We start from the raw sequence: 24,724 nt of genomic DNA, 5'->3' as shown, positions 1-24,724 counted from the left end.
AGTATTTTGTATAGTTTTTTGTTTATAACAGCTTTTCCCAAACTTACGGTGTTAAAGAGGGTGTGAGACGCCATCTTGAATTTTAGAATACATCGGTAAACACTGTATGTTATTCGAGCTGAATAAATATGTTAGATTGAATAAAAACACAAAAATATATCCAGTTTGGCAGAAAAGTAACTTATCTTGCCTTTGATAAGATTTGTTTGTTATATATTTGTTTTTTGACAACTTTTTCGAATCTATGTGTACAGTAAAACAAACCCATTTTGGGGTATTAAAATCGATATTGGAATCGAAACTTTTCAGCCTATTTACCGATGCCAGAACCAAGTCCTTAAATTATCTTTTTTATTTGCTTTTGGTTTAAGAAACATCTTCCACTGCTTGTAGTAATAATAAAATTAAAAAAAAAATATTTATTGATTTAAAATTCCAGTAAAATTGAAATCTCTAGACCACCCCCTGACGAGTGTTTTTAGTATTGATAAAATATATGCACATTTAAGATGTGTTTTACGAGGAATCGGGACAAAATAACACTTTTACAGTTAAATATCAAGGGATTTATGCAGAATCCGAATTCGAATCGGTAATTGTATCGGAATCGGGAAAATTGTAGACACTGTCACATCACTAATATATATATATATATATATATATATATATATATATATATATATATATATATATATATATATAGTTTATATTTTATTATATTAGCAAATATTAGATCTAATTCGAAATAATATTGTTATTAAGCACATACGTAGAAATATATATTAAAAAATTAATTAAGGAGCAGAGATCAAGGTAGATACAATAAGAGTAATTCGTGAATGACTTTTCTATTGAGGAGATGAACCTACATCGAAACCATTTTAAGGAACATAATTCGGAACTGTATTCTTTATTCAAGCAATAAATTTCTGTTCTGAAAATTCATTTGAATGAAATTCAGATAAAAAATATAAATTTCATTTGTTCTATCAAGTTCATTCAGCTATTCTCTTTTTGGCTTGGATTGTCTAGTATAATACTACCTCAAAAAATATTTACTATAAGACTTGGTACCGAACGATTAATTAATCTGTGTCCCTATTCAACTCAGGATTCTAATATATATATATCTATATATATATATATATATATATATATATATATATATATATATATATACATGGTGTCCACAAAATCTGGCTACATTATGTAGCGAGACTTCCATAAAGTCTGGCTACATAATGTAGCGAGACTTTGTGGACACCCTGTCCTGTATATATATATATATATATATATATATATATATATATATATATATATATATATATATATATATATATAATGGTTGAAGTTCCGTATCTACAAGTAAAAATCCAAAGGAACAGGGTTACTGGAAGATATTTCGATATGTATGCATATATATATATATATATATATATATATATATATATATATATGTATATATATATATATAAATGTGAACGTGTCTGTGTGTCTGTATGTCTGTCCGTATGTATGCGTACATTTACTTCGCAACAGCTCTGTCCATTTTTAGTCTATAGACTCGAAATTTGATATACAGTGTACTGAGATTTGGAAAAATCGATGTGGTCCATTTTCAGCCAGAAATTGTCTGTTAAGGGGTCAAAGTTCAACGATTTGTCCTTTGAGAACTCCACCAAACTCCTCCAGCAATTTAGGGTCTAAACACTTGAAATTATAGATATAAGTTCCTTCGACATAGATCTAACTTAATAACTTGGTTTGAGCCCCAAACAATAAATTTAAGGGGTCATAATAGGTGTCAAAGTTAACAAAATTGACCGTTTATTTTTTGCTCAGCATACACCTCCAAACACCCGGGCAACGTCGGACACCCATGCTAGTATATCTATAAAAGTGAAAGTGTCGGTGTGTCCGTGTGTGTGTCTGTGAGTGTGTCTGTCTGTGTACAATTTCCTTCGCAATAAATCTGTTAATTTTCAGTCTACAGACTGAAAATTTGATATATAGGGTACTGAGATTTGGGAAAATCGATGTGGTCCGTTTTCGGCCAGAAATTTGCTTGTAAAGGGGTCAAAGGTCAACGATTTGACCTTCGAGAACTCTACCAAACCCCTCCGACCATTTGGGGTATAAACACTTGAAATTTTAGATAGATGTTCCTTGGACATGGATCTAACTTAAGAACTCGATTTGAGCCAAAAACAATAAATTTTAAAGGGGTCATAATAGGGATCAAATTTTTAAAAATTACCGTTTTATTTTGGGAGGGGGGTCAGCATACACCTTTAAACACCCGAGCAAGTCGGACACCCATGCTAGCTTATATATAAAAGTGAACGTGTCTGTGTATGTGTCTGTCTGTGTATCTGTCTGTGTGTCTGTGTGTGTACATTTCCTTACGCAATAACTCTGTCAATTTTAAGTTTACAGACTCGAAATTTGATATACTGTGTACTGAGATTTGGGAAAATCTATGTGATCGGTTTTCGGCCAGAAATTTGGCTGTTAATGATTTGACCTGTAAGAACTCTACTTAACTCCTCTTTGACCTTTGAGAACTCTACTTAAGTCCTCCGAGAATTTGCGGTGTACACACTTGAAATTTTAGATATAGTTTCCTTGGACATGGATCTAACTTAATAACTCGATTTGAGCCCCAAGCAATAAATTTTAAGGGGTCATAATAGGGGTCAAATTAAAAAAAAATATCCCTTTTTTTCTCAGTATACACCTCCAAAATCCCGGGTAACGCCAGGAACCCATGCTAGTATATCTATAAAAGCGAATATGTTTGTGTGTCTGTCTGGGTGTCTGTCTGTCTGTGTACATTTCCCTATGCAATAACTTTGTCAATTTTAAGTCTACATACTCGAAATTTGATATACAGATTACTGAGATTTGGGAAAATCTTTGTGATTCATTTTCGACCAGAAATTTGCCTGGTAATGGGCCAAAATTCAACGATTTGACTTTTGAGAACTCTACCAAACTCCTCCGTCAATTTTGGGTCTAAACACTTGAAATTTTAGATATAGTTTCCTTGGACATGGATCTAACTTAATAACTCGATTTGACCCCAAAACAATAAATTTTAAGGGGTCATAAGAGGGGTCAGATTAAAAAAAAAATGACCTCTGCGCTCTCTACCTAAATACTCAGACAATTTTTGGTCTAAACATTTGAAATTTTACATAAAGGGTATTCAGAGATAGGGCAAGCTTTTTCATCAGCTTATGTTGAAAATTTTTAATTACCTTAATCTAAATGTATGTATGTCTGTTTGCATGTCTACTGTAAACTTTCAATAGAGGCGACGGATTTTACAAAGATCAGTATCGTTTTAAAGTTCGATCTTTCATACGACAAATATCAAAAAATTGTCTAAAAAACATTAACATCTCCACCTTCAACTAGGATCTTTTCTACGGGGGGGGGTCGCTTTTTCGCCGATATTTTTTTAAAGATATCCTCTCCTTTCGATTGTCTAGCCTTAATGTAAATAGAAGTCACTTCAGGTTTGGCGGCGGTCGTAACCGCAAAGACGTCAGGTCCCCCCCCCGTTCTGTTCCTCCTTCGCGGTACGGGTTCAAGCCTGCCTTCCTACTACCATTTTTTTTTTTTTTTGCTCAACATACACATCCAAACACCCGGGAAACGCCGGGCTGAAATGCTATTATATATATAGTCTTTGAAGTTTTTAACCTTTGAAACTACACAAAGAAATATAATTTTTTATCATTCGTTAGAAAACCATTTAGTCAGTAAGTTATTCAATCACGTGCAATCACCGCATCAGACCGCTCTAGAATTTACCATAGCACTAATAATTTATTTTTTAAAGGAATCACCAGTTGCTAACCACGAAACACTGTTTCGGGGATTAAAAACAAAATAGCATATTACATCATGGCTCCCCAGCAGTGTTGATCAAACGCCACCTCCCTTAATCTTAGGAAGAAGACATGTTACAGATATTAAATCTAATTTCCTATTCTTAATTGCATTATCTAACCTTTTCATGCTATAAAAATGAATTTCTTACCTGTGTGATTCATCAGTTTCCAAATTTTAAAATGGATATAATTTTTAATTTGCCAGTCTTGTATTTATAAGATTATGATTAATCCATTTGACTAATTATCACCCCCACTATGATTAGTATTTTGTAATATTTTTATTCATATTTATTTAAAATTAAATATATAAAGGTTAAAAATATTTATACATATATACATTTTTTAATGTAATTATAAATACATTTTATACATTAGTAGTATAGTTTTGGATTTCCTTTATTAATATATTCTGGTTTATCTTAAAAGATTCAAAAGCATCAGGATACCGAACAAATGGTTTATTTAACTGTTTTAATATTTTAGTTTTATATATATAATGTGAATTATTGTGAATTATTTCACGGAATTCTGCCTTTTTGGTTATATTTAAATATCTTCCAGTCACGCGATTCCCTTGAATTTTTACTTTTGGATACTGAACTTTAACCAACTTTTCTTGGATTTTACCGTTATTGGATTTTCTACTCTTCACGCGACCATCCATTCACGTGAAATCAATTTTCTTTTTCCTCATTCCCTCTGCTTCACTACTTTTAAATTTTTACCAAGTAAGCTTTTTTATGGCTTACTTGTAATTTAATTAAATACTTTGCAAGTAAAATCCGATTCCGCATTTTGCTAATTGCCACCCTCTGATGAGAAGGAAAGTATTTCTTTCGAAATTCCACGGATTAAGGACAATCCACTTAATTTGTGTTTCCTTTTCGAAAATTAAATATGTTTTTAACTCTCTATTTCTTAACTCTCCTCAAAGTGTTTTAATATGTTTTATTAATTATTTGTTCTTATATATATATATATATATATATATATATATATGTATATATAACTACTTCATTTACTCACATACATTTAATATACGAAAGAATAGATTTACGCGTAAACTTTAGGTATTTATTTCAAAAGTGCTCAATACGTAGGTAGAGCTAGTTAGTCATTTATAAAATATATATGGCGATTAAGCTACACTGAATATTCTGCGTTTCATCCACTATAGGATTCGTCAGGCTTATGCGCGAATTCTGTGGTTGCTTCTTGTTTTTATATATGTTGAGGATTTCTAGTTAGCCAATTTGCTTTCTAGTATCCACCGCTCCCCTTCCTATCAGCCAATGGGCATGCATTTTATCGAACAACGGATCTGTTTTAGAACTAGGTTAGTGGTTTAAGGTAGATCTTTTCCTTCCTTTTTTATATATATATAAATATACCTATGTGTACACACATATATGCACATATATATATATATATATATACAATTTTTCATGGAGGCATAATTTACATGGGTCATCTAAATGTCTGCACGTGGTAGCTTGTCTCATTATTTTCCATTCGACTACCGGTAGCTACCGGTGAAAAATTAGCTATCCTGTACTTTAAGGAACCTCAAAATCAATTAAACTGTAGACGAGAAATAGCAAACAACTGTGTTCACAAAATAAAACTTACTCTAGGATAGCGATACAAAATAGCTTTAAAACTAACAATAACAATAGAAAACAAACAAATAAATACATTAAATAAACATGAATATACATAAACGATCACACATATATGTATATATATGTATATATATGTATATATATGCATGTATGTGTGTACACATAGGTATATTTATATATATATATATAAAGGAAGGAAAAGATCTACCTTAAACCACTAACCTAGTTCTAAAACAGATCCTTTGTTCGAAAAAATGCATGCCCATTGGCTGATAGGAAGGGGCGCGGTGGATACTAGAAAGTTGATTGGCTAACTAGAAATCCTCAACAGATATAAAAACAAGAAGCAACCACAGAATTCGCGCATAAGCCTGACGAATCCTATAGTGGATGAAACGCAGAATATTCAGTGTAGCTTAATCGCCATATATATTTTATAAATTACTATATATATATATGCATATATATGTGTATATATATGCATATATATGTATATATATGTATATGGATGTATATATATATGTATATATATGTATATGTATATATATGTATATGTATATATATGTATATGTATATATATCCATATATATATACACGCGTGTTTCACATTAACAGTTTCATTAACGACAGTCTTTGAAAAAATATAAATATATATGTATGTATATATATGCATATATATATATGTATGTATATGTATATATGTATATATATGTATATATATGTATATATATATATGTATGTATATGTATATATGTATATATATGTATATATATGTATATATATATGTATGTATATGTATATATGTATATATATGTATATATATGTATATATATGTATATATGTATACGCGTGTTTCACATTAACAGTTTCATTAACAACAGTCTTTGAAAAAATATAAATATATTAACTTGGTTTTGACGTATTCTGCAAGCGGGCCCTTCTATGGAAAGAAACTTTTCTATGGAATTCGCGTTTAGCTTTAGAGAGAAATTGGGGAAAATTGTACACAGTGGTGTTAGCTAAATTACTGCTCGATGCGAAAGTCTTGCAGAGAGGAACCGTAGATTTAATCCATTTTTATAGATGTGTATGGTGTTAACTCAATTCCTTTTTAGAAATCGTGTTCGTTTCAAATGCGTATTCATAATTACTTTCGCTTTAACGTTATCACAAAAAATAAAAGAAAATGAAAAAAAAAAGTCACCGACATAACATCTAATTTCTAGTTTGTGTTTCGCGCAAACACAGTCGTAAAACATTGATTTATCATTTGCAATCGTGTCGGCCATTATGGAATCTGTTCAGAAAAAAAATTGTTTTCGAGTCCAAAGCAAAACTGAAATCGTTAGAATTTCTTTCATCGGAGGGTAAAAAATGCGGTAAGATGCATTCATGTGGAGAGATAGGCGAGCTAATGTGACTGTTTGATTTTTAGGCTGGGGGAAAACAGGATAAGGGGTTAGATCGATGAGTGAAGGGGTCAATGGGGGAATGGATATAGTGGAGTGGAAGAATATGGCAGTGAAATAGTGCTGTGAGTGAAATAGAAAAAAATGGTCATCGAAAACTAGGAAAGCAAATCGAAATTAAAGGAGAGAATTGAAAGAAAGGATACAAAAAAAATATGTCTTGGATGAAAAAATATGAACAAACAAAAGAAGAAAACATAAGAAAAAGTGAATAAAACTATGTCTTACTAGCATTTCAGCCGGCGTTGCCCGGGTGTTTGGAGGTGTATGTTGAGCAAAAAAAAAAAAAAAGCGGTCAATTTTTTAAAACTTTGACACCTATTATGACCCCTTAAGATTTATTATTTTGGGCTCACATCGAGTTATAAAGGAAGCTATATCTAATTTTTCAAGTGTTTAGACCCTAAATTGACGGTGGAGTTCTCAAAGGTCAAATCGTTTAACTTTGACCCCTTAACAACCAAATTTCTGGCCGAAAACGGGCCACATCGATTTTCCCAAATCTCAGTACCCTGTATATCAAATTTCGAGTCTGTAGACTAAAAAATGACAGAGTAATTGCGTAGGAAAATGTACACATACAGACAGACATACAGAGAAACAGATACACGGACAGGCAGTCAGACACAGACACATTCACTTTTATAGATATATAGATAGATATAGATTTCCATTACTCGTATTACTATACTGCCTATCCTGGTTGTCGTATCGCAATGTTTCGACTCATGTAACCTTTGACTTTTTTTTAGACTAATCTTTCCGGACTTGAATACATTTTATTTCAGTTAGAACACCTTTTTTCTCTCGAACGCTGGAGCGTGTAAATGAACATACTGCCATATATTGAAATGCTTAAGAATAACGGATAAGTCAGAACGAGCAACAGAACACTGAGACTGATTGACGGATCGGAGGTTAAACTATGACCCCAAGAAGAAACGGAAGTTAAGATCTGACGTTCACTCCTTAGAAGTGCTTTTTCTTTCTTCAGTAAAACTTCAAAGTGAGTAGACGAAAAACAATCGCTCACATTCATTCTAATGTGAGGTGGAGAAGATCCAAGTTACGGATTTATTTCCATGTCTTAGTATCTATACATTTTTATATCTCCTAGCCGAGTGTATAATTATACACGCCTTTTTTCGCTGGTTCCCTCAAGGAGATCAGCGAAAAAAGAATGTCTCTTACAATAGTTTCTCAACCGTGTAAAACCTCTATCCAAAAGTAGATCTAACACAACCCTAACCCTAACAATAAACTAACCATAACCCTATCCAAAATTAAATCTAACTCTAACCCTTACCCTAACACCAACGTTAACCTTAACCTTAACCCTATCCCTAATTTTGATGAAAAACAAGAGTATAAAGAAACAGAGTGTATTCTAAGATGACACCAACATCAGGCGATGTCAGAACGTAACGATCGTAACGAGTTAATATTATAAAAAAAGATAAATTAAAAAAAAAAAGGCCTTTGAGGGCCGAAAGTAATCCTTACCAAAGAATAATATAAATTAGCCGTCTTAAAATACCACTTCGAAGTAAAAACAATTGGCGGACGATATATGTTAAATAGACAGATTACGACACAGAACACAGCAATTATTTCTCATTTGTCAGAAATATCCCTTAGGGAATGTGAAATAAATAAGGTTAAAATAAAAGAAGTTAGTGTAATCGAATATTAACCCCCCCAAACCACTTATTACTGCAATTCTTTTTCTTTATCTTTACAATAGCTAAGAGAATTCTTGTTCCATGCTATGCCCACTGCATGGCTTTTTAATGATCTATAACGGTCGGCATTCATTAGGCAAATTAGACACAGAGTAATAGTAGTTGTATAATATATATATATATATATATATATATATATATATATATATCTTTATATATATATATATCTTAATATATATATATCTTTATATATATATATATATCTTTATATATATATATATCTTTATATATATATATATCTTTATATATATATATATATATCTTTATATATATATATATTTATATATATATATGTGAGAATGTATGTTCGTGTGAGGATATATGTATATATATAATACAATCTCTTCTCTTCTCTTCTATATAAATAAAATGAACTCATTTTTCCCGTCTGATTTTGACCTTAATAGGATTAAAAATCAAGATATTTCATGCAAATATAATATGCACAAACGGCAGAACAATATCTGAGGTGTGTTATAGGCTTATTATTTCTCAAATTCCTCGATAATCTTAGATTTCTATACTTTTTCTGCTGAGAAGTCACGGCCAAAAGCGGTTAAGATCAATGGAAGTGGTAAAATATTTTCTCTCTAATAAATTCCTCCTTCCCCTGCCACCACTTAACACCGTTTGGGGATCGTTCACAAGGAACAGGTGAGAAGAGAACACCGGTTTGGCTTCGTAGTTCTTTCATGTGAAGTTATTTAAAATCACTGAACTAAGCTGCAGTGCTCTGTGGCGTAGTGGTTAGCGTGCTGGACAATTCACATTATATTTTCACGTTCGCGCCGACCTACCGTAGTCGTTTTTTTTTTTCCTAAACAACTGGAATGGATTTTTCTTGGTGGCCGAACTGTTAACGTTGCAGATGTTTTTTTTTTTTCACACTTTATTTTCCTACTTTTACTCATGACTCCGGGTTTGATCCTTCCTACTTACCTACCATAACATTTTTTAAAACTCCCCCCCGTCCCGGAAACAAACACTCGGGCAACGCCGGGTACCCCCGCTAGGCTAGTATAATATAAAGCCGAGTGTGTGTGTATGTGTGTGTGTGTGTGTCCGTGTGTGTGTCTTGTCACGAATAGGCTCCTATAAGGGTGTACTATTTAAAAAAACTGATTACATATAATGATATAACATGTATCGCGACACAGGAATGGGTATGTTTGATCTGGCAGAACGGTGGTTCATTAAAATTGTGGGGTCTCCGTTCGCGCCTGGTCCACAAAGTATGGAAATAAAAAATTTTAAAGTTACGAAAAAAAACGTTTACAAGTGTTTTTGATATAGATTTACATAAGAATACTTTGATAAGTATGTTTTAACTTAAATAGGGATAGTATAATAAAATTGTGGGGTCTGCGTTCGCGCCTGGTCTCCATAGAATGGAAATAGGCACAAACTTTAATAAAGACTTTTCATATCTATCTGCGTAAGTATACTTTGATAATTATGTCTCGGTTTGAAGAAATATGGTATAATAAAATTTTGGGGTGTTCGTTCGCACATGACCTCCATAGAATGGAAATATGGCACAAAGTTTAACAAGGTTTTTTAATATAGATCCACAGAATATTGTGATAAGTGTTTCAGTGTGAACAGGTATGGTATAAGAAATTATGGGGTTTATCTTGTTTATTTTTACTTTCATCATATTTTGCTTTGGTTTTGATACCCCCAAAGTAGTAGCGTTCGTGTGTCTGTGTTTGTGTGTACAGCTTTCTCACAGCCTCCACCACTGGACCAATCATGACCAAACCTAGCATGATGATGGTTGCTCCCCCACCTAGGCATGGCGCACACCATTTTCCGAGGTAAAATTCAAAAGTCAAGATCGTAGCCTATTTTTATATGCTCTCCTACAGCCCGCACCACTGGACCGATCATGACCACACTGTACACAAAGGTCAAAATCAAAGGTTAACTCGGGACTAGTACCAGTATAGAAAATGAGGCTCCGTATATCAAATATGTTTTAAATGTTTGCAATATTAAATCTAAGTTTTAAGAACTTTTTGTTGTTGTTGTTGTTATGGTTTAGCTTCAGTTGTTCTTACGTTTTTTTTTTCCATATTGAACAGAATGCATTTTCTTAATAGAAATTTTGTCTGCGTGAGAAAGGAATAGAAGCCGACGGCCACATAACGGGTTTTTTTTTCTCTTTTCAACTTTAGTTAAGAAAGGGAAATAACTCTGATATCACGAAGTTTCGTAACTTCTCCATACTTTCACTTTTTGACCCCTGACCTTTAAAACTACGATCGAAACACGAGTATTATAATGTAAGAATACTGTAATATTTTCTTGTATTTCGTTGCGTTCCTACATATGAATTTATAACTCGTTAACTTGTTTTCCATAACACAACCGTACTGGCAGTCAATCACGTGATACAACTCGTTAATAAATTATTTACTGTACCTCTATATTTCATTAATTGTTTATAGCGTTATAACTGTTTATTATTTAGTTCACTACACAAAGGGTATTGTATCTAGTTGTTTCTGAAGTTTGAGATGAGAATTGCCTATTTATAATATTTGGATTCATCGAACTACTGTTCTCATCGTGATTGTGATTTTCACAACGTTTCGGTCGATGAAAACTCCGACCATCTTCAGGTGTATCTTGTCGAACTCGGGAATGTTTCTGTCGAACTCAGAAATTTGGACGGAATTTCGAGCGGAACCCTTTATTTATTTCTCGGGGGGGGGGGTAGCATAGTCGTCCTAAGTAATTCGCAATTGTATTTTTCGGTCGGCCACATTGAGGATCGAACCTTTAACCTTTAGGTGAATATCACTTTTTACAATTGATATAGCTGACCGAAACATACAATTGCGAAGTACTTAGACTACATCGATCGAAACGCTGTGAAAAATCACACTCAAGATGAGAATAGTAGTCCGAATAATCCAAATAATACGAATTGTATCTAGTTACTTGATTTCTTCCATGTTCAACATTACGACACATCAACAATCTGAGGTCCATAAGAGTGTTTTTACAAGAGCAAGACGTCTACGTAATTTGAACCGAATGTGCTTTTCATTACAATAAAATCGAAAGTGCCATATATTTCATTCGCATGTACGTTCAATGAGCCATTTTTTACCAGGAAATCACCACTTATCAAGGCCCAAAAGCAACTAGAGGATAAGGGTTAAAGCGTGTACAGTGGTTGGAAGGACAATATAGTAATCGTTAGAAGTGTAAATTTTGTAAATTGGATTACTTAAGGGGAACGGCTCATCAAGAACTTGTTTACATTGGACTTGAAGATGGTCATATTGTAGTCTGCTGGAAAGCAGGGAAACGAAAGAGAGTTCTACACGCGTGCAGTTTTAAGAAAGAAGCTTTGTTCATGGAATCTACGTATAGGTTTAGGCACAGATAAAAAGTGGGGGAAATTATTGATAGTGTTTTCAGTCAGACGAGTGTTTCTCATGAAAGTTTGGCGAGGGGAGTCATAGAGCAAAGCTCAGACGAGCACTTGCCATGAAAATAACGATAAAATAGAAACATCGTTTCTCACAGAAGAGACAACGTCTCTTCTGTGAGAAAGAGGTGGCAGGGAAGAGAAAAGGACATCCCCTACGAGGCTACAAAATCTATTCTAAACACTGTCAAGGCAGGATAAGATCTTCCTAGCAGCTCCTGTCCAGATGTGACAGCAATACTCCATCCTTGGACGTGCCTGGCTATTATATAAGTAGACAATTTCATCAGCAGATAGATATCTATTGGATCGATAGAAGGATACCACCATTTTTTCCAGCGACCTTGGCAGTGGATTTGATATACATGTTCTATTGCGTTTGTTCTCTGACCCGCGCCTCTGGAAACAAACATTTCTCAAAACAAATGACAGACGGAAGTCTGTATTTTTATTCAGGACATGCAAGTTTTTATTGAGCCATTTATCCTGCAAGTTTTTATTGAGCCATTTATCCCGCGTTGTCAATCCACTACTTTACAAGTGGAAGGATTCTTTATCTTGCTATGATCTCAATCTTTATGTGGCTCCTGTCGCCACCTCCATAGGAAATCTGTTGGCCATCTCTTCTGAGATCCAGAGACCGGCTTTCCGATCTACTGCCCCTGCCACTCAAATTTCGACCCTTGCTTCTGTTATAATCGCGTTCCACGAACGATTCTGTGTCGTTGCAATGCGACATCATCACATGTCAACGCGTGCTCTGTATTATTCGAACCATCTCTCTATTTTGTTGCAACACATTAAGTAAACAAACAACCCACAGCCACGCTCGCAACAGACTCATTTGAACTTAATAATTTTTAATCTAAAACAATGACTCCGAATTAAATTAAATATATCGCATTAACCACACTCGTCAGTTAGTCTCGTGTTCGCACTGCTCTATCACGGGGGTCCGAATCATTTACACTTCTTTCCTCGCTTAAGTATCGCCATTTAAATACGTAGACAGAAAAATCATCGCCCGGAAATCACGGCCCTGTCGATGGGGCATTAGAATACGCCGACTGCCTCCCTGCAAAGGGTAAAAGTCCCTCAATGGGGGTCCTGGATATGACCTTAAACTATATCCAGTGGTGAGGCCTCAGCTTGTGGGCTTTGGGGAGTGTGGAGCCACCCTTTAATTACCATTGCTCCCAGGTCCACTCTGACCCGGAGTGGTAGTACCTGTTAGGGTCCCAACTATGGGTTAAATAGAAACTGACGTGAAAACAACAAATATATTCTATTAAAAAAATTTTTCTTCAAAATCTTTGGATTCGGCATTAAATAACCCGAAAAGGGTTGATATGCCGTAAAACAAAAACAACCAACCAACCAACCAACCAACCAACCAACCGGATATCACGTTGTTTTGAGACTTCAGTCTGGTGTCACCTCTGAAGTTTCCAAGTTTTACTTTAACTGTTCCACTTGGACGGTCAGGTCCTAATGAAGCTGACGAGAACATAGATGTGAAAGGAAAAATAAGAATATATAATAAATTCCACAGCCAAACAACGTCGTAGCCCACAAGAACCATGACAGTCAACGAATATATACAGGATGATGCAATGTCATTCTAAAGAAAACAACTGTACAGCGTAAATTGAAAAATCAATTCATGTAACTTGATTATGTAGTAGAGCTGACATCTATTCAATGTATCCGCCTTCACCTTCAATCATTGCCTCGATCCGGGTCCGAAACTAGGAGCATGCTTTTTCCACAAGCGTCAGCGGAAGCTCGGCGAATACTAAGCGGTTGGCGGTAATCAGGCTTGTTTTGGTGTTGTGAGAGGTCATGTTGGTGATATTTGTTGATCTATTGACCAAACGAAATAATCCAACAAATTCAGGTCGGAGGAAGAGGAGTGGGGCAGTAATATTAGGGTACAAAAAATCATAGCACTTATTCTAAAGCCAAAGTGGGTCTCCATGGACTTGGGGGCTGGCACTGTGTCCTTCTGTGACATCCAGGGTCTTCCATTGGACACCTGATTTCCTCAGAGAATCGCCACACTATTCAACACGTCCAAACACACCTTGGTGTTGATTTTAAACCGACTTCGAAGACGTGAAATGGCATGATGTGGCCCTAATTTGAAATCACACCAAATACCGCTGGACTAATTCATTTGGTCATACGCCGAGAATATCACGAACTTCCCACATCACAAAAGCCTACCTGATCACCGTCATCCATCGAGTATTCGATGAGCTCCTGCCGGCGCTTGTGGACAAAGCATGCCCCCAGTTCTGGACCTGTATCGAGACCTTGATTGAAACTGAAGGCGGCTACATTGAATAGATGACAGCTCTAACACATAATCAAGTAACCTAAATTAGTTTTTTTCAATAAAATTAAAAAAAAATAAAACTGTAGTCTTTGTTTTCTTTCGGGCGACACTTTTATCGTTCCACCCTGTATAATTAATGACACGATATTTTTGAAAATGACAAACCTTTTAATTAACGTAAGTGCAACTGTGTCTATATAGGTTGAGACTGTCAATGAAACACTAACTTTTTATTATTCAAAAGTTCATTCGTTTTATCTAGCCTATTCACACATATCTTCAGTCAAAGCCGAGAATACCGTAACCTCTAACATCTTAGACGAGAAAACCGCCTTTTGCACATATATGCCCTTGGGTACTGACATATGATTAGTTTCGTATTGATTTTTGTATCTGCATATGACGTCAGACAACATCTATCCGGTCATGACCGGTCAGTTAGCACAAAGAAAGATCTCAGATTGCGAGTTCTCGCTATAAATAATAAGAACGCACACCCTTTGTAAAAGGCAAGGGAATTTTCTTTTTCAGGAATTCTGTTTGCTAAACTCCCGAAGGGAAAGCTCTAGGGTAATTCAACTCTTAATAATTGAATTGCTCGCTTTGGCACGGTTACTCGTTTTTGCAGCGGTATTAATAACACCTGATAACCGTTAAACAATAGCGGTAATACTCAGCGTTGCCCGGATAACACTCATAACGAGTGACATATTGAAACAACTTCTATTTAAGATGTTTGTACCCATACCTAATCGGTACAGTAAATACCCTACCGCATAATTGATATATTATATTTAATAACATTCCAATAAATTAAATATAATATTAAGTATTTAATAAATTCTAATAAATAATAGAATTCCCAAGCGGAATATCAAAGTAATATAAAAATCTCAATAAGTAATAAAATTCTCAAGCGGAATATCAAAGTAATATACTGGACTGCAGTCGAGGGCAACCAGAAGCAGCATTTCATTACCTGACCATAAATAGTTTGTAGAAGATTACGCAAACTTAACGTAATTAAGAAAAGGGTGTACACGCAAAAAGTACCGAAATAATGGGTTGACAGAGTCTGCTTCATGACTTTTACTGGTAAGTAATAACGACTCTATACATGGACTTAGGAAAAGACCATATAAGGATAAATATGTTTTTAGGATGCCCACATTTTTGTGTAAAATCGCCAACATATTACGCACTATCAGCAACGTCATTATTTTATGTTTATCGTATAACTGTGCATACTTTTTACAGAAGCCGCTAGTCGACTTGATTTAATCAGGGAAGAAGCGTTTCTTTGCTGTTGTTTATGTTAATTTGATTTATTAGAGGCCTCCGTACATTTTTGGAAAATAGGCGCTAAAATCAAGTTGACATCCCCCGCCCCCAGAAATAAACATCTTTTAATGATTAAAATAATTTCAAGTTGTAGTTGAATTTGCAATTCTATAATTGTTAATAGTTATTTTGATATCATGTAAAAGTATTTTTTACAAATTGGAAAACCGTATCCAAAAGTCTATGCTTAAAACTTCACATCGCGGAATATTGAACCATTATGCTATTTAAATTTTTCAAAAATTAATTATGTTTTTGTTATTGTTTTTTATTTGGACTTTATTAATTATAATATGTTATTGAGAAAAACAGTTTATTTTTAATAACATGATTATGTTATTTATTATTTAAAATTCAAAGGAAAATGGAATAAATAATTATATATATATATATATATATATATATATATATATATATATATATATATATATATGGTGATTGTCACTTCTTGACAGAAGAAGACAATCTTTCCCTTGCTTTATTGTTGATTACTCAATTATTTTCATGTATTTTTGAATATATATATATATATATATATATATATATATATATATATATATATATATATTATAATTATGTACACATATATACACTTATACACACACATATATATACATGTGGAGATGTGATCAAGACTGCATCAATTCCTATTTTCTGTGCGAACGAAGGTGGCTCTTCAGACCAGCCCCGCTTTTACACAGTCTGTTGCAAAGGTCACACTTAAACTGATATATATATATATATATATATATATATATAAACCTATTATACAATACTGCCAACAAACTAATCTTTCATCGCTTGCTCTTCGCCTTCTTCCGAAGTAAAACATCGCAGAGAACACGTGTTAAGAAAACCGGTTTATGAGATTAACCCTTTATTCTGGCCGCGGTGTTTGGAAGCGATTAATTTTAATGAAGCTTTCACCGTTGAAAATTTATGGCTGTAATGTGATTATATTCGTCTTTCTCTAGAAGCACTTATGGACATTACGCATGGACCGAATGGCTCACGCCTGGATCCAAAGGAACGCGAGCGGAGGTAAGTAAGGCGGTGTTCAGAACTTCGCTGATTATCTTCAAATTCGCGTGAAATGTTACTAACTCGGCAACTTCGGAATGTGATAATTTAGCACAACCATCGGAAAACGTCACGTACTGATATAAATCTAGAAGTTAGCGAAGAGAAACCTGTTTCAGTTAAATACATCCACCTTCAACCAAAGAAAAGGCGAATAGTGTTAAAGTAAAGTCACTTCGAGAACAATATTTGTCATCAGTTTTCTGTGTTTTTCTTAGCTTTTACGGCGTATCAACCATTCGTCTGCCGACATTTTATGCCGAAACTGCACATATATTGTCTATACGATGACGTTTTAGACTAAATGTGGTTTATGTTAATGGCTAGAAAGACGCAGTGTTACATGTAGCACATGATTTTTTCCTGAAATTTTCACCCATTAAGTTATTGATCAGGTTCAGCATTGCTAAACGTCGGTATGTCAACGTTATTTTTCCTGTTTTTGAATGAAAATTGTTCAATACAACGTATGAAGCCTCTTGGGAAAAGAGGTTAAATACTATTCCACTAAAAGTATCTAACGATAAATGTGTTACGGATAAATTGCATACCCGGAAAACAGCAATTCTTCTCCCTTTGTCAGAAACATCGCTAATTGAATGTGAGGACTAACAGACAAACCCGCCTTCTTATTTTCGAATGACGTTTGTTTCTCTAAAGCTAAACATGCCAGGCTTTACCGCCTTCTTATTTTCGAATGACGTTTGTTTTTCTAAAGCTAAACATGCCAGGCTTTACCGCCTTCTTATTTTAGAGTGAGGTTTGTTTCTCTAAAGCTAGACGTGCCAGGCATTACCGCCTTCTTATTTTCGAGTGAGGTTTGTTCTCTAAAGCTAGACATACCAGGTATTACCGCCTTCGTATTTTTGCAAAATATATATTTATAGTATACTTTCCTTTGATTTTGTAATGTAGTCCTCTCTCTCTCTATATATATCTATCTATCTCTCTCTCTATCTATCTCTCTCTCACACACACACACACATATTCAGGGTGACCCAAAAAACAGAGGACATTCAATTGTTTTCCTGAGCATTTTACAGTCAACGGAGAGAAAAGGGCCAAAGTTCCTAGTGTTTTGATGTGATGTTTTGAATATAATTAACAAGTCGTGACATAAGTTTGATATCATTCGGACAAAACATTAAGAAACGTTAGAGTTGCGTCCCCGTTTTTTAAATTTTTTTTTTTGGGGGGGGGGTCACCCTGTATATATATATATATATATATATATATATATATATATATATATATATTTATGTAAAAATATATATTCTTATAATATGTACCAATCCTTATTTAAGAAACTCAATGTAATTACAGAGCAATCTAGTGAATAAATGACAAAAAACTACATTCCAAAATTCATGATGTTGACCATCTTATAATTTATTCCTTTAATTCAATTGACATTTACAATTCTGGACAGTATTTATTTTGAAGCGCAAAATCAGTCACTCTATTATTATATCAACTAATGAATCTATTATGCTCTTAACTCACCAGAAGAAATAGCAACAATAAATCCGTCAAAAGAGAATAAAGTATGATTTTACATGATTAAAATCCGAGAATTGGAAAGAAGCCGCAACTTAATATGTTTCCATTACGCCATTTTGCAGTGTAGTTTTTTGTCATTTATTCACTATATATATATATATATATATATATATATATATATATATATATATTAATGAAAGCAAAGGGATGTAGTGTTTACCTGATTGACGCAATGGTAGACTTCAAACTAATATAAATAAAAGTATATATATATATAGAAGATTTAATCTCAACCGAAAAAAGCTCAATACGCAAAAAAGAGTAGAGCTTATTATAAGAATATATGCATCGTCACGCTAGACTTATTTTGGACTCCATTCTCTCTATTTTGCATTTAGGATCAACTTGAGAGGATTTTCGTGCAAGCTGAAATACTATACGCGGTTTGTTTGTATATATATATATATATATATATATATATATATATATATATATATATATATATATATATATGTAAGTAAATTTTTGGTACAGCAGAATGGAAGGAGAAATTTCAGAGGAAACATAATTTAATTTAAATACAAAAAAAAACAAGAAATGGGCAGGTGAAATTAAAATTTTCCCTAAGGCCTTATCGTCTGACGTTTCCTCTTAGAGGGTCAGACGATAAGGCCTTAGGGAATATATATATATATATATATATATATATATATATATATATATATTACATATCCAACATTTTTTCACTCTTTATTTGGCAATGTATAACTATAATAAATTGCGGTTTGTTTTAATGCCGTAACTAGCACATCCTAGCATTGCTACAAATATAATTTGCTGATTTCTTTATGTCCCCTGATGAGAAGAATAACAAGAATAGCATTCTTTGAGACTCTGCGGAATAAGGACTTTGTACATTGTTTTTTGGAGTATTCAGTCGAACAATAAATTTCGATTGTAAAGTTAAACTTACAGTTTTTATTTTTTATTTTTTTTTACAAGGTGATCACCTCTAATCAAGGCCCGGAAGCCACTCAGGGATAAGGGTTATTGCATGTACAGTACGTTAGTGTGGGGGTTTAATAAAAATCTCTACTTAAGGAGGCGGATCATCAGGAATTTGTTTACATTGGACTTGAAGACATCCAGGTTGTAGTCAGATGGGAAGCACACTGACGGAACAGAGTTCCACAGGCGTGCGGTTCTAAAAGAAAGAAGCTTTGTTCATGGAATCTACGTTTTGGTTTAGGCAGCGATAAAGAGTGGGGAAAATTTTTGACAGTGGTTTCAGCTAGTCGGGTGTTTTTCGTAAAGGATTTGCGAGGGGGGATTAGAGATTGGAGCTCAGACAGTATCTGCCATGGAAATAACGATAAAACAAAGACAGGCTCGCAACGTCTCTTTTGTGGGAGATAGGTTGCAGGGAAGAGAAAAGGGCATCCCCCACTAAGCCACGAAGTCTATTTTGTACTATGTCAAGGCAGGATAGGCTGTTTTTAGCAACTCCTGTCCAGATATGGCAACAGTATTCCATCCTTGGTCGTACTTAGCTTTTATATAGATAGAAAATTGCATCAGTAGTGAGATATCTTCTGGAGCGGTAGAAGGATCCCACCATCTTTCCAGCGACCTTGGCAAAAGACTTGATGTACGTGTTCCATTTCAGATCAGGAGTAAGGGTCCAGCCCAGTAGATTGTCAAAACATGGGGCTTCTCCTAGACGAGAGCCATCCATTTCAATTGATGCCAGATGGGAATCAAAGCGTTGATGATGTAAAGATAGAAGCTTGGTTTTAGATGAATTAAAGGTAACCAGCCACCTCTTCCCCCACTGAACCACGTGCTCGAGATCAGAAGAGAGAGAGAGAATCAGAGAGAACTTTGTCATTTACAGCCTTTGATGTGTTGCCGTAGATGGTCGTGTCATCAGCATAGATGTCAACGAATGATTTAAGTATGTGTTTTGGGAGATCATTGATGTAGATCAGGAAAAGAGTTGGACCCAGGATGGACCCCTGAGGGACTACAGCATTAATACTTTGGGCCTCTGATTTCTGACCATCAACCACTACTCTTATGAGCCTATCGGAGAGAAATGATTTAATGATTGAGAGAGCATTACCTGTGATACCGTAGTTAGAAATCTTGTGAAGTAGGCCTTTATGCCATACTTTATCGAAAGCCTTTGATATGTCAAGAGCAATTGCCCTGGAAAGGAAGCCTTTGTCAAGAGATTCGCTAATCCTATGAGATATAAACGTTAGCACATCTGCGGTAGATCTGGCAGAACGGAAACCATATTGCATGTCACTAAGAAGGTTATTTTTGCTGAGGTGGTTGACTATTTCTCTATTTAATATGGATTCCAGCAACTTACTCATGACACACAGGAGGCTTATTGGTCTGTTCTGAGAGGGAGATGACTTATCACCTGAATTCTTAAATACAGGGCATACTGATGAGGTTTTCCAGGGTGTTGGAAAGCACTTGTCCTTAAGGCAACGCTTAAACAGTTTTGTAAGTATGGGAGCAACTTTTATTTTCTTTCTCTCTCTTATATATATATATATATATATATATATATATATATATATATATATATATATATATATATATATATATACCAGTGGTGAAAAAACCGGACTAGAGTGCTCAATGTGTAGCCAGAGCAGTATATAAGAAATTTATTACTGTGAGTCCAGAATGAGTTTACATATTGTTTCAACTAGAGGAAGATCCTCAAAGAGAGCAAATATCCAACTAGCATCGTCAGAATTCATAGATGGATTACTATATATATATATATATATATATATATATATATATATATATATATATATGTATATATATATAGTAATCCACATACAGTTCTGTTTCGCTGTATCACACATCATCAGTACAGCTAGACTAGCACCTTTCCCTAAACATGTATTGAACCTACAGCCATCGCGTTAATAGACAACAGTTATAACTACTGGACAATGGATTGGCGCTCGTAAGCGTCTCATCAAGTGTCCATTAAATAAACATTCGCCCACCGTTTTTACATTGCTCGAGCTGCTACTTTGTTGGCAAACAACAAAAAACAGAGAGCCTCGTTTTACAGCCAAATAAGCAGCAGGTGAGATACATTTATGACAGTGCTCAACCCAAAGAGGAGGGGAATTAAAATATAGTCATCCATATACAGTACTCTTTCGTTGTATCTCAACTCATCAGTGCGGCTAGACTAGTACGTTCATATATATACTAGACTACCCGTGACCCGTTGGGTCAGTATGTTATATTAGCTATCAAATTCATGTATGAGCGTGACACTTGTAACGTAAATAAAATAGTTTTTTTTACATAACAGAAACATTTCTATGAAAGTATATTGAAATGAAAAATCAGACGGATCACTCAAACAAACAAAAACATCCTCCTTATTCGTGTAAAGTTACCTATTATCTATTTACATTGTAAAATATATTTATTTGTAAGAAAACTACGTTTAAATAACTTAAACGTAATACGGAAATGAACTATGTAAAAAAATGCAGAAAGTATTAACAATTGTTTATTTGGATAATTTAAAACGCAAAAAAAAAAAAAAAATAGGCCGCTGAAAACGTACACAGTAAAAAAAAATTACGTTGTCAACAGGTCAAAGTTGATTTATTTGTGAGAAAATTGCGGCAGTACAGTTGTAATACAGAATAGTTGCAAAACATCCCCTAAGGGGTCAGTATGTTATATTAGCTATGGAATTAATGCATGAGCATGACACTTGTGACGTAAAGAAAATAGTTATTTTGTGACATAACAGAAACATTTCTATGAAAGTATATTAAAATGAAAAAAAGAATATAGATAGATTTCTATGAGTCATTCTGTTTATAATTGTTTATTTTTGAAAAAAAAAACAACCTTACAGCCATTGAATTATAACCAGTAGTAGTAATAGTAGTTTAAGGAAGAGGAGGCGTAGTATTAGTTGTAAAGAGGAGAAGTAATAGTAATAGCAAGAAGAGGAGGCACAGTAGTAGTAGTAGTAGTAGGAGGAGGATAGTGCGCAAGCAAGCAAGCAAGCAAACAACCAAAAATGACAAAGTTTTAGTATAATATATATATATATATATATATATATATATATATATATATATACGACTTTACTTATTAAATTTCGGTAATGTTCATATATCAATTAAATTCATTATATGAAATAATTTCACTACTAAATACCGTCCACGCCAATAATTCGCAATTGTATCTTTTGGTCGTCCACACTGAGGATTGAACATTCAACGTTCATATGCATATATTTTCAAATGACATTGCGAATTACTTAGGATCTCTATCCAATCATTGCTGACGGAACAGGAGCATGTTACGCAGGTGAATTTAATAAATGGTTCCGTTCGAAATTCCATACAAATTCTCGAGTTCGACAGAAACATTCCCGAGTATTATCATCGATGTTTTGCAATAACAGACCTGATACTTAAAGAAGATTAAGACAATGAAGATTTCTAACAATTTCTTATTGCATTCCTACGAAGTATATTGCAGTTACACGGGTTTTTCCGATATCACTTGTATTATTTCAGTTCCGATGTTGAGAGGTTGTCTTAAATGATGTCAGGCCTGTTAGACTAGGGAATTCATTTAAGATTAATGATCAGACAGCAGACTAACTCTGAAAAAAAAACACTTATCTTTAATTGTTATCAAAACTGACTTCATTAAGCATACCTCGAATTAATGAGTCATATATTTGTTTAATTATTATTCGAGTTGTAATTAAACTACCCAAGATGAACTCATTACAAATTAACTTAAGGAATCACCAATCATAAAGTAACTCCTTGACCTTTGGGTCAAGATCAAAGTTCAAAGTGTAGTATCTGTTCCAGCAATCAAAGACCATTGCTCTTGAAGCAATCACTTATTGGTCAACGTAGGGGAGATCATTCATACCAATTGCCACTATCCAGTTCCCCTTCGGGGGAGCTAGTCCTCCCTTCCTCTCTCTCCACATTAAAAAACGGCTTTGTGTCTAATTTGCTCAGTGGAGAAGCTAATAAATACAAACTTCTTGGCCTTTAGGCCAACATCATAGTTCAAAGTGTAGTATCTGTTCCTGCAAATACTGTAATCAAAGACTATATGTCTCTTGCTCTTTTAGCAATCCGTGTTCGTCAATGTAGAGGAAACCCTTCATACAAATTGTTATTATCCTGTTCCCTTCGGTGGAGCTGGTCCCCCCTTTCCCCTCTCTCCAAATTAAAAAAAAAACGGCCTAGTGCTTGATTTGCTTTGTGGGGAAGCAAATAAATACAAATGTCCTTCGATCAAAGATCAAAGTGTAGTATCTGTCCTTCAGATGATGGATGTTAATTTCTTGTTCTCTGTCTGTGACTGATACAATTTTTATTTTTGTTCCTTTTCTCCACGTTAAAAAACGACCCTGGTGTCTAACTCTGTCCTGTGGGGAGGCATTGTAAATAGGAACTCATTGTTGTACTGTAACGTAGTACCTGTTTGCGTGTAAAGTTCGTCGCAAGGTAACAAGGACACAAAAAGCTCGACCTCCTCTTTGTTCAATTTAAAACACATAGACATTTATTTACAGGTACTTTTCAGAATAACACCTTGTCACTTATTCAAATGTCTTCACGTACTCCAACGACTCTGCCATGTTGAATACGTGATATTCCGTCCCTTTCTGACCAAGTGTCTTTTCCTGTCGCTCTCGGGTTACCTGTGTAACACGTCTATCTTGCTGTTTTCTCTAACCTCAAGAGTACAAGTTTTTTTTCTTTTTTATAATATTTTTGTTTCCTTTTTACTCGCAATGATGTCACTTTGCACCGGGCTCGGTAGTTGCATACGTTGACTGTTGCTACTGCTGCTGCTACTGCTGCTGCCATACGAGCGCCCGCGCTCTTTCACAACCCTTGCGTTGACTTTTGTAGACGTCGATGACAGAAGCTGATGAGGTCAGCTAGAAGATGGACACCAAATCCCGGCCTGATCCGAGATTCAATAAAAGTCGCGAAAATTAATCTGCCCTTTATCCGATTTTGATAAGATCTTGCCAAATCACTACAAAAAGATTTATCCGATGACAGACGCCGCCGCTAATTTTAGACAGGGAACGTTTTCAGATTTGTCTGATTCAAGAGATTTCAGTCACAACACCAGAGAGATTTAATAATCCGAATCGCCCTGAGAATCGGGCTTATTAGATTTTCGGATTCGAATCGGTTTAGATTATTTAAGATAAGTTCTTGTTTATAAACAGTG

The sequence above is a fragment of the Euprymna scolopes genome, chromosome 24 (assembly GCF_053919585.1).
Source record: "Euprymna scolopes isolate OS-2025 chromosome 24, ASM5391958v1, whole genome shotgun sequence".
Classification (NCBI taxonomy): domain Eukaryota; kingdom Metazoa; phylum Mollusca; class Cephalopoda; order Sepiida; family Sepiolidae; genus Euprymna; species Euprymna scolopes.
Note: the sequence above shows the minus strand (reverse complement) of the source record.